General features: G+C 42.6%; 1 protein-coding gene across 2 annotated transcripts in view; it reads left to right on the top strand.

Moving 5' to 3' along the window:
- Nucleotides 1-12,480, top strand: part of ZFYVE26 (zinc finger FYVE-type containing 26) — a 740,905-nt gene that overhangs the window by 541,006 nt on the left and 187,419 nt on the right. The window lies entirely within an intron of this gene.

Genomic DNA, 12,480 nt, shown 5'->3' with positions numbered 1-12,480 from the left:
GTTTTTCTTTTGGCATGAGCACTTTGTTTCACTAGGAATTATAAGAGTGTTCTGAGACTGCAGAAAGTTGTGTCTGTTGGTTGGGACCAACATTTGTCCAATTTCAGATGGTCGTTCTCTTTCTTAGGGTAGGGTGTTTACCAATTACTTCTGATCTGACCTTGCATCCTTATGCTTCCAGTTTTACTTACAGGATCCTGTTGAGGACATTCCCATGAGGTGCTAGCTCATTCTTGAAAACATCGAAGGTAGAAGAGGATACCCTGCTTGGAACCAACTGCTCTGTGGCAAGGGATTGTAGGCTGTAGGCTAAATAGAGATTTTCCATGTGAAAAATACTTTAATGAAAAAGTGGTGACAGCAAAGCAACCAACCTTTCCCAAAAGTCATTAAGGACAGTATGGTAAAGCCGTAGATTAAAGAGCACTTTTAGATTCCATGGTAACTGAGACAAAAAGCTGTTCAACACGCCTGGTGGACTTTTTCCATTATTCCCTTTTATCAATCATTGTCAAGAAGAATTGTATCAGAGGTCTGAAGGATGCAAGACCTCAACACATTTGTCTGCTGTCACCATTTGATGTCTGCTGCTCACAGACTTTTTTTTTATTCTGCAGTGCATTTCATTTTCCTCTAAACGTTATTAAGCTTTAACAAATGTTAAAACATAGCTGACAATAAGTGTAACGGTATAATATAACAGGAAGAGGATACTATAGGGTGTTCCAAATAAAAACATACCAAATATTATCAGCACTAGTAACAACATAAATTAGTGCTTATCTTAATATGTACTCCAAAAACTGTTTACTATTACCTTGAGCACTCAAATCCTTGGGAAAGATACAGGAGGAATAAAGGGATAATAGGTACAGTAGCTAATTATTCACTACTTTAGGTCATACATTGAATTATTACATGTTTTGAAAATCTTTTCAAATGCTTAATTGGTTTCAACATTCAGAATGTTGAAAGTGACATGTCTCTTTGTCCCAATGTCTCCATCTCTGTCCACACACCAGAAGTAGAACAGGTAGACTCAATTCCTGCTACTGGTCTTTCATCAATACCTAGTTGTTATGTCTTGCTTGACGGCTTAGCTGCCTATAAGTCGTTTTGTCACGGTACTCTAAGATATACTTAGTGTGGGTTTATACTCAACCCAAGGGAGTAGATCTCTCTCTCCTAATGCTATTTGATTAATCATTCCACCCTCTAGGAAATGCTTTCATTGGAATACCTCTGGGCTATCTTACATCTGAACAGTACACTTAATTTGAACACTTTAATATGTTCTCTACCTTATACATTCTACAGAGAAAGCAACCATTTTCATTACTTTTTCTCAGCTTTGGAAAGTCAATATGTTTGCTAGAAACACATGCAAACATTTGTGTAATCCTGTGTTTGCTTGTCAAAGAATGCTTTTATGTGACAAATACTTCACCAACAATCAAGATATTAGGGCTAGCTTCTCCGGTTCTTCTCGTTTTATAGACAGTTCTGTCGCTCTTTCACAGGCTCATCTTTTCTAGAATGGACCAGTTTTGATGTGTTTTAATTTTCATTAGCCTTAAGAAACAAACTTGCCTTCCAATGCTGTACATGCTGTTCACATTTTGGTTATTGTGTTTGGCTAGCCTGCATGGTGAATTACTTGCAAGGTTGCTGGGGCTAATTTCCCTTTTTATGTCCAGGAAGGGACTGGTACTAAGAGAAACCTTGTGAAATGAAATGAAAACAGCATTTGTTACGTGCGTAGCTACCCAGGGGCATCCCAGCGCTATGGCAATAACAAAGACGGACATCGCAGCACACTCAAGGGAAAAGCCAAGTCTTCAGTAATTTCCGAAAGGCTAGATGGCTGGGTTCCCTCCGTAGGCGGAGGGGAAGGGGGTTCCACAGCTTAGCAGCATTGCAAGCGAATAGGTGGCCGCCAATTCTGGTCCTCTTAATCCTGGGAACAACAACCAGGTATAGATGATCAGAGCACAGCTGTCTATTCGCCGCATAAGGCTGGACCATGGAGTGATTGATTGATTGAAGGACCATTCCCTGTTAACATCATGTGGGCAATGCACATGGCCTTAAAGTTAACGCTCTCCCGAACAGGGAGCCAGTGGAGAGCCTTCAAGGCGGGCTTTGCAGATTGCCGGTTAGAGATCCCCACGAGCATCCTCGCAGCTCAGTTTTGCACCGCTGGGAGTTTTGTAAAGGTCGAGACTTTAGCTCCGAGGTAAAGGTCATTCCTGTAATCCAGGCAGGAAAGAATAAGTGCCTGTACCATAAGCTTTCTCGCCTGGAAGGGGAGAAGTGGAAGCATTTTTCTGAGCATCCTGAAGATGCCGTAGCAGGAAGCCGCAACCTTACGTGCCTGGACCATAAAGCTGAGGTCTTGATCCAGCCAGATACCCAGACTCTTCATCTGGGTCTTAGGGACAGGGACGGGGCCCATTCATGCTGGCCATAGAAGATCTGCGTTGAATAGGATGGATTGCCAAGGAGCATCAACTCGGTCTTGTCACCATTTAGTTTTTTAGTTCAGAAGAAAGTTTTTATTAAAAGCAAAAAGGTGACCGTATACAATACATACTATCAGTCATGAAATAATACATCACATATGTATTCCAGCATAAATACACAAATAAAGATAAAATCACAGCAAAAGAAACTGAAAAATGACACAATGCGCATTTATATGAAATATTAGAAAAACATCAAGAAAAATTAAGGGGGTTTAAGTACTTCCTCCTGAGATGGGTTTGGCGAAAAATGTTGCAATGCACAATTATCAAAGAATGTTGTAACAGGTGACCATAGCTGAAGTAGTTTCGTAGCCAGTTGTAAAGGAAAAACAAGGAATGTATCCAATCTATGATTGTGACAAACATCATACCACCAAGCTTTGTAAGATATTTTCGCAAAATCTTTCCAATTCCTTGTGATCTGCTGCAAAGCAACTGCTATTAATAAATCTACAATTTTGATATTAATTTCACAATTATCCCAAATTGGTGAGAGACTTCCCAAAAAGATGTCTTTTACGAAAAATGGGATATTGGTACCAAAAATTAAGTTGACTTGAGACCAGACCTGTTTCCAGAACTTATATACAGGTGGGCACGAAAAAAGCATATGAAAGAGAGTGCAAGACCAACAGGTATCCTGTACAGTGGAGAATCTGTGGTAAATATTTAAATTACCTGTACTATTTTTTATGCGGTAAAGTCTAGTAAGAATAACTCAGTCAAAATAAGAGGCAGAATCCGTGGTATTAGAGGTTCTGAAAAGGGCTTTATTCCTTACAAAGGAATTATAGTTCGAACTAGGCAACCATATTCCATCACCACGAAGGTTCAGGAAGGGATCAGCAATACATTATTGGCAAGTAACAGTATATATATAAAAAGCATTGCATTAAGACAGATGCAGGAGGTGTAACAGCTGATAATACAGATAAGAATACACATACGTAATGAAAATAGGCGTAAATACAGGCGTATACTAGAAACGTCATTTAAAATGATGTCACAAGTGGGTGGATCCATAAGAGAATCCTGCAGTGTCAGCAGAAATATTTGGCAGAGATGCGCGCGCAGCCGCATGACGTGTGATTGACGTACAACTAGAGGGTGAAGGGGAATTGACATTTAGCTCTACATGTGGAGACAGAAGTCTGGGGGGTCAAGTCAACCTAATCCCAAATAATATCTAATATCTTTGTTTAAGGAACTGGTTTATCCAAAAGGAAAGGTCTCTCGGATGGAATCTATTCTATACTGACTGTTAGTGCATGTACAAGCGTCTATGCGTCTACACGAGATGCGAGGGGGCAGGAATCTTCCATGGTAACAGGGGCTATGAATTACTTGCATAGAGATAGCGAGGCCGAGCCTTTTGCTCGGTAGCTGGAGGGATGTTTACCTAAACTACTAGACAGGAATGCATTGGATGAGGAGCGGAGCAGATAACTTGAAGGCTGAATACAGTTTTTGGCAGGCAACAGGCCGCGTCAGGCACCGTTAGCCGCGCAGGGAGTAAGACAAAGTTCATGGACACGGATGCAGGTCCAAGCTGGAGCATTTCAGAGGCAGAAGCAGAAAAAGGCTTGATGGCAGAATTCAGGGCCTACTCGCCCGAACTATAAAACTAGAAAAGTGAACCACATAAAGTCGGTGGCCTTTCGTACTTAGGAATGGAATATTCGACCCATTCATGGTGGATCTGAAAGAGGGCATGTTGACGTTGGACGCACATGTATTTGCGTCTTTATAGCTGGAACTGGAGGGAACATACATGTACTTATAGCATGTACATGGAGCCGTTGGGGTCCAAGATAGGGGACACAATTTACCATAAAAATTCATATTTCCACATTCCCTCCTTGTCCCCTACGGACCCTCATGAAATATCCATCTTCATCAATCCATCAATCTGTTCATATAGCATCATTTGTTCTTCTTTCTTCTTCCGGGATCTCGAATGAAAATTTGAAGGCGGGATACACGATGTGGCACACAGACCACAAATCGCTGGCCCACATTGTAGACACAAGCAGCAACTGAATAGTATGAGAAAGCCAATACCTAGGAAGGATAGGATCCTCCATCCCCAGGCTGACAACACGCTCCAGAACCAACCGGACCAAGTCCAGGTGCCTGGATTCTGGTGTATCTGGCTTACGATCTTATGAAGTCGAGTTATGGCTTTATATACTGACGGCGCGTTTTCTGGTATGAAAACACAGCAACTCGATCCGATGACTCTACAAGCTCCGCCCCTATCGGCCAGAATGACGTCAAGGACAAGACTATTTTGGAGAACAACAATCCGCATCGCAGACTGCTCCTCTGTTAAGTTGCCCAAAGCGGAAGTAGTTTCATTCACTACTGCTTCAAGGGTTCTAGTTAATCTACGTATCAGCTTACTATTAGTGACTGTACCTATGTAGGGAAAGAAACCTTTATTGAAATCTGTGTATTTCTCCCATGCTGTTTCAGTGTAGTCGACAATCGGGAGATCTCTCTGCTGTCTATTGTGTACTAAATGGGTGTTCCTATGATAATCAGGCGGGGCTAGGAAAACAGGTGGCAGAAGGAATGCAATGTAACAGGTACCATCCCAATCTAGGGGTAGGCGTATGTATGCGGTGTGACCACAGATGAAGTAGGAGTGACGAGAAGCTCTAAATGTAGACTCGCCTTTATCACTGAATTCTATTACAGTGGTACATTTACTATGGCCCATGTGTATTGAACCATTCTTTCTTACACATAATTCGCCTCTAACTGGAAATACTGACATAGTGGGCAAGACTGATGTGGCTTTGGATTCAACATTCAGGATCATGAGATTAAGTGTAAAGTTACCTAATCCATATACTTCATTTTCTAGATCAGTTCCTGTTCTTTTGGGAAGTCCCTCCTTGTTAGGGTAGCAGACTTTAAGTAAAACTAGGTTCAGGTTTCCCCAAACCCAGTTGTCTTGATAAACTACTGAATTTGAATCTAGGGAATTAATCAAACTAAACCATGCTCCACAGGAGCCATTGTGTGTGAACGGATACGGAAAGAGGGGCAGAACTCCCTTGTATTTCTGATAGGGAGGGAGTCGGCCACATATCCAACAATTTGTAGCATTGCTGGTCTGATGAGAATGATGTAGCATACTAATGAATGTGTTGTTGCGCAGCGCAAATCTATAAGACAACTCATGCGGAGGTAATTCGCTAAAAGAATGTTCAGCAGTAGCATTGTAAGCACGCTTAGAAATAGGGTAATACATATGTAGCAATACACTAGAAATGATGATTAGAAGACTTAGGAAAAACATAATTAATAATGTCACTATGCAGTGACTACGAAGTGATTTACAGTACGCATGTTTTTTAAGCTGTATCTGTCTATTTCTCTCTCTATTTCGGTCTAGAGGATACATGTCAGAGACAAATTCAACCGATTCACCTTGGAGAGGACTTAAACAATCAAATTGTCTGACTTGCTAGACCTTAGTTTCAGTTTATAGAGTTCAGTCTCCGTCTTTTCAACCAAGGGGAGCTTTGAGTCTGTCTGTGAAGAAGGAATGCAGGGCTGAGTGTTCACATCGGACGGTAGTCCATAAAAATTTTTGATATGGCTCGAGTGCAACCACCCTTTACGTCCCTCTATCTTCACGGCTGTCCTTGTGGTCAGCAAGACGAGCTTGGGCGACTGCCACCTGGGCTCCAGCTGGGTCTTCCGGTCGAAATTCCTCACAAGAACCAGGTCACCTGGAACCACGTCATGGGGCTTCACCTCAGTGTTATCGGGAAAAGCTGCAGCTACCTGTGAACGACAAGATTGTAGTGCAGACATCAAGGAAGCCAGGTAATCTGTCAGCATATTACAGTCAACATCAGTGATTTTACGAGGTATAGGCGTCCCCCACATATTGGGTGGTCTACCAAAGATCACCTCATACGGGGATAGCCCTGTTCGAGAGTGTGCTACCATTCTCATGTAAAAGAGCGCAACTGGTAAAGCTACTATCCAGTCGACACCTTTTTCTCTACATACTTTGGACAATCTAATTTTCAGAGTTTGATTATGTCGTTCCACGAGACCTGCTGCCTCGGGATGTCGGACACAGTGGAATTTCCATTGGTAGCCTAACAGAAGTGAAACATGTTTCATTAGCTCGGATGAGAACGGTTGGCCATTATCTGAGTACACGACACGGGGCAAACCATATCGTGGGAAGAATTCTCAAACTAACTGTTTGGCAGTAGTCGGGGCAGTGTAATCTGAGACGGGATACGCCTCTGTCCACCGGGAGAGAGCGCATACAACTACGAGGACATATTTGAATCCTCGACATCGTTCCATCTGGATATAATCCATCTGGAGGACTTCAAAAGGGTGATCGGGGGGTTGAAATCCACCCTGTTCTACAGGTACGCCTTTTCCTGGATTGAACTGACAACAAATCATGCAGGTACGTACTTTCTGTTTAGCTGCTGCTCGCAAGTGTTTATTGAACCAAATGTGTTGAATACTGTCTAGCATAGCTTTCTCTCCTAGGTGCGCTGGACTATGTATTGTGTTAATGATGACCTGAACCATTGAGTCGGGGAGAAACCATATAGATTTTCCCTTCGTCATCCATCCTTGATCCGTTTGGATCCCTCCTAATTCAGTCCATCTCTTTATTTCTTCTGGTGTAGCATGTGTCTGTATGTCAATTACATCAAGGGCGGGATCCTTAACTGTCATGCAATGTGTTGATGTCGGAACTATTGTCTTTGTCGTGTCAGTTGGACGAGTCTGATTCTGAGCAGTCTGTTTAGCTGTTCTGTCAGCTAGGTCGTTACCCTGAGAAACAATGTCAGTCACTTTTGTATGAGCTTTACACTTCATAATCGATATTGCAGTAGGCAGATGTATTGCATCTAACAGAGCTTGAATAAGGGGACCGTGCTGGATGTGGGCACCGTGAGAAGTTAAATAACCTCTCTCTCGCCAAAGTACGCCGAAGTCATGGACGACTCCGAATGCATAACGTGAATCTGTGTATATGTTGACTTTCTTATTTTTGGCTTGAATACAGGCTTGTGTCAGAGCGATGAGCTCTGCTGCTTGAGCTGACAAGGTATCGATACAATTTGTTTCAATAATTTCAGTATCTGTTGTGACTGCATAAGCGGCCACTAACTCTCCTGTATTTGTTCTCATGCATGAACCATCTACATATAATGTCAGGTCTGGATCTGATAATGGAATATCTGTCAAGTCTTGTCTGGGTTTCGTCGTAATAGTAATAACTTCAATACAATCATGTGCCAATGGGTCTGTTCCATTTAATGGCAAAAGTGTGGCAGGATTTAATGTACTACAACGTCTGATTTCTATGTGTGGCTGGAACAATGTTAATTCATAACCCGTCAGTCTTGCTATAGTCAAGTGTTGTGTTTGGGTCCGGTTCAGGAGAACCTCTACTGCGTGTGGTACTTGTACTGTCAATTGATGTCCTAATACTATGGCATCGCTTTGTCTGATTGCTAAAGCTGTTGCTGCGACTGATTTCAGGCACGCAGGAAGAGCCTGAGCTACGGGATCTAATGTACTAGAAAAATAAGCACATGGCTTGTGTGATCCTGCCTGTTCCTGCGTGAGTACTGACAGAGCAGTACCTTCACGTTCTGTAACAAAAAGTGTAAAATGTTTGCTGTAACATGGCGTTGCTAAAACAGGTGCTTGGCATAAAGCTTTCTTTAAGCTTTCAAAAGCTTGTGTATGTTCCTGAGTCCAAGGGAGGACAGTCGATGTTGCTGCCTCCTGTGTTGTCAACTGAATGAGTGGTTTAGCTAAAAATGCATATTGGGGGATCCACTGCCTACAGTACGAAGTGAGGCCTATGAAGGCCCGTACCTCCTTTTGTGTCTTGGGTGGTGGCATGTTTACAATTAACTGGATGCGATCAGGTGTGAGCTGTCTCCCCCATTTGGACAGCAAGTGCCCTAGGTACACAACTTGCTGGACACAGAATTGTAGTTTCGAAGGGGACACTTTGTGCCCCTTGTCGGCTAAGAAATGTAAAACCGTCAGTGATGCTTTTTCACATTCAGGTTCGGTTCGTGCGGTGATCAGCAGATCATCGACGTATTGAAGCAGGGCAGTGTGAGCTGGCATGTGAATACTGTCAAGTTCTCTTTTCAGTGCTTGGCTATAGATGCTGGGGCTTTCTGTGAATCCTTGAGGTGCGCGTGTGAATTTAAAACTTCGTCCATTTAAACTGAATCCGAACAAATATTGGCTTTCCGGATCGATTGGGACGCTAAAGAAAGCGTTCTTGAGATCAATTACAGTAAAGAACGTTGCTTCTGAATCTATGGCCGTTAATAATGAAGAGATATCTGGGACCACGGGGTATTGTGGTACAATGCATTTATTTAATTCTCGCAGATCAATAACTAATCGATATACTGGTGGTGCTTTTGGATCAGTTCGTTTAAGAATCGGAATTATCGGGGAATTACATACATTGGAGTCGGTTTCTACAACCACTCCTTGTGCAATGAGCTCGTCAATGATTTGCAGTAAAGCCACTACAGCATCTGGGGGTAACTTGTATTGTCGTATTCGTGGTAGTACCACTCCTGTTTTTATTGTGACTCGATATGGTGTAATGTGCATACAACCTACATCAGTGGGGCCTTGTGCCCATAAATGTGCAGGTAGATTCTGTAACCGGTGATCCATGTCTCTAGACACGTAGTGACCTTTAAAGTCACGCAAAAATAGTCGTACTCCTTCTGGAGAACAACATATTACAGCTCCTAGAGCTTTCAATGTTTTTATACCTAACAAGTTTTCTGGACATGATTTAGTAAGTAATAGATCTGTAGTCCGTGTTAATGGACCGACTGTAAATGCAAGTGGTTGCGATACTTCGTTAACAGTAGGCTTTCCCGAAAAACCAAGGGAAATATTTTGTGAGCCTGAGAGGGGTACCCCTGGGACTTCGCTGTGACGGATAGTGGTTCTGCTTGCCCCTGTATCGAGTAGAAACTTTCTGTCTTTCCCTAATAACTGACTCTGTACATAAGGACCTTCTTGATCTACTGGAACCTCAATAAGGGGTAAGCCAACTTCCCTCTCTAGGCTATTTCATGTGTAGCGCTGATACTCTGGGTAGTCATTTTGTGCATACTGGTACATCTGTTGTGTCGTGTTTTGTGTTGCAGCAATAGGCTGTGGCTGTTGTTGTAGTTGTTGTTGTGGTTGTGGTGCGGTCTGTTGTACAGCTGGCATAGGCTGTATATTCTGAGGTACTTGTTGTTGGATCTGATCCTGTCTAGGCGGACGTGGTCTCTCTTTCGTTATACCCGTAGAGATATTATGTTTCAGAACTGCGCAATCGTGTATATAATGACCTGGCTGTTTACAATAGTTGCATGTCCCTCTAACAGGACCTACTGTATCATTGGACTGTGTCGTACCCTTTTTATGACCGTCAGCTGGAACTGACTGGGCAACAAGCATTTTCATTTTCGTGTCTTTCATACGTCTTTGTTCTTGTTCTTCTCTAATTCTATTGTGATGATATTGTAACATTTGTAACATCTGTGACGGTGTGTTACCTTGCCAAGTACTCTCGAATTTTAATACTCTACTCTTAACTTGTGGCAGGGAATTCTCAACTAATTTTGTCACAAACAGATGTGGATACGATTCACTACTTGCTTTTATGCCGCTATTAATACCAAAACATTTTTCAAATCGGGAATAGAAATCACTAGTGTCTTCATCTTGTTTTTGTTTACAGGCCGAGATTGCACCCCAGTCTTCCTTTTTCGTAGTTAATAAACGTGGTAGTACCTGCACTAATAATCCTGGTAATGCTGTAGTCCTTTCCCCAAGCCCTGAACCTGCAGCTCGGGCCTTTTCTTCGTTTTCTAATATTGTCCAATCTATCTTTTGGTCTCCCACCTCCCATTCCTTTTCCTTGAGTTTCTCGTAAATACCGGCAGGCAATAAAACTTTCAATATTTTCATAATGTCGGGATAAGTATACTCTCCCATGAGTAACATGTGTTTTATCTCATGGTGGAAACCTGCTGGGTCTTTGTCATGGCTAGGTACTACTTTCTTCATTTCTAATAATTCAATTTTAGTTATGGGCGCGTACACAAACACGCGTTTAAAAATATTGTCCTCACCTCTGACTGGGTGTACTTCGCGTAAGGGATTCTGTCTGTCTATGTGATACGTTTTTCTTTCCTGGGGGGGAACTGAAACATGTTCTGGGCATATGAAGACAATGTACTGGTGTCGATATTCCAGAATTTCTTTAATTAAATCAGTACCTGAACCTCTCCATTTATTCGTGAGTAATTCTATCAATATATCAGGCAGGGGACCGGGATCGGAGTATTGGCTTCTATATAATATAACGAGATGTTGTATCATGTATATACCAGCTAAACGCTGTTCGTCTGGGGTAAGATTCAAAAACGTGTGTGCCAACGCATCATCACTGTATTTCTCAGAACTGTCAGCCCATTGTACTGCTGACCTGGCTAATTCTTGTTCATCCATAGAATCGAGCATATGATACCCCCTTCGGTCTCGGAGTAATTTATCAGCAGCCTGGAATAAGTGTTCAGGGGACTTCGTATTTAACATAGGGGCTTGAAAATGTCTGTTACATTCTGGACGTATCGGACGTATCGGGTCATTAAAGTATCTGGTATTGTTACAAGGTCTTCCCCTACTTACATAGGCTATCGTTTCTAATTGTCCTGTGGGCATTTCTGATTCTTCCTCCTCCTCTCCCTCTGATTCAGTTTTGTCTGCCTCCATTCTGGCTTTATGTGTTCGCTCTACTTCTTTGCGGATCTTTCGGCACATAGCTGCTATACATGTCTGTTTATCATGTTTTCCCTCTGATATATTCTGACCCCATCGGGTAAGTACTTGCATTTCATCCTGGTCTACCTCAGACCTATCTCTGTCTCTGATCACGCAGTTTATGAAGAAACGTAACAGTTGTCTCTGTATATCCGCTTTCTGGTATTCCATGGCTTCGTCAATACTTTCAGGGCCTTGCCCTGTTTGGACAAAGCGATATATATTGTCTAAATGTTTAATCATTCCTGGTAGCGTCGTTAAATATAGTGAGGCTCGTCGTATACGTAGTGATGATAGCAGCATTCTATCATTTTTACCGGGCACTGGATCATATCTACAATCTACAAGATGTTCCTTAAACATGTCGGATGTTGCTATTTGGGGTGTACGTTGGTTGGCTAAATCTCTAAGAGACGATTTGCTTCTTGATGGTGGTGTGGCAAAAATTGCTGTCGCACCTTCTGAGGTGCTAGGCATAAAAGGATTTGTGGGGTGTAAGGTAGAGACTGTGGATGCAGGAAAAGCGGTGGAAACAGATGAACCTGTTGGATTGTGCGGAGGAGTTTGTTGTTGCGGAGGTGGGGGCAGATGATCTCGGTGTTGAGCACCATCGACAGGTGGCGTGTGTGAAGGATCATTAACATATTCGGGAGCTGCATCGTCTAAATAAGAGGAAAGGAAAATATCTTTTGCGGTCTTGGGATGTACTTTAATCGGGAGTAATGGAGTTGGCAAATCCTTCGGTATTTCCGGGGTGGCCTTAGGTAAACCTTCGGCCAAAAGAGGATACATACCATTCATAAGAGTGTTTCGTTGTCTGTCTACTTGTTCTGTTTTTACTCGGATACCTTCCTCAACTAATACATTTTCTCGGGCTTTATTTGAGTTCTCCCTACTTTTCTCTTCCAGTCTGAGCGCTTTCTCTGTGCGCCTATGCGATTCTTTACGCCATAACTCAATGGCATCTTTCTGTGACTGTCTGGCTTTCTTTTTCCATAATTCTTCTTCTACTCTCATGATGCAATCTGCATCCCATGTCCCAGCTGCGGGCCACCTCTGACTTTCTGCTAGATCCTTGGTGTAGTCCACCCAT

Source organism: Triturus cristatus, chromosome 9 (assembly GCF_964204655.1).
Source record: "Triturus cristatus chromosome 9, aTriCri1.1, whole genome shotgun sequence".
NCBI lineage: Eukaryota > Metazoa > Chordata > Amphibia > Caudata > Salamandridae > Triturus > Triturus cristatus.
Note: the sequence above shows the minus strand (reverse complement) of the source record. Positions and strands in the feature narration are given on the sequence as shown.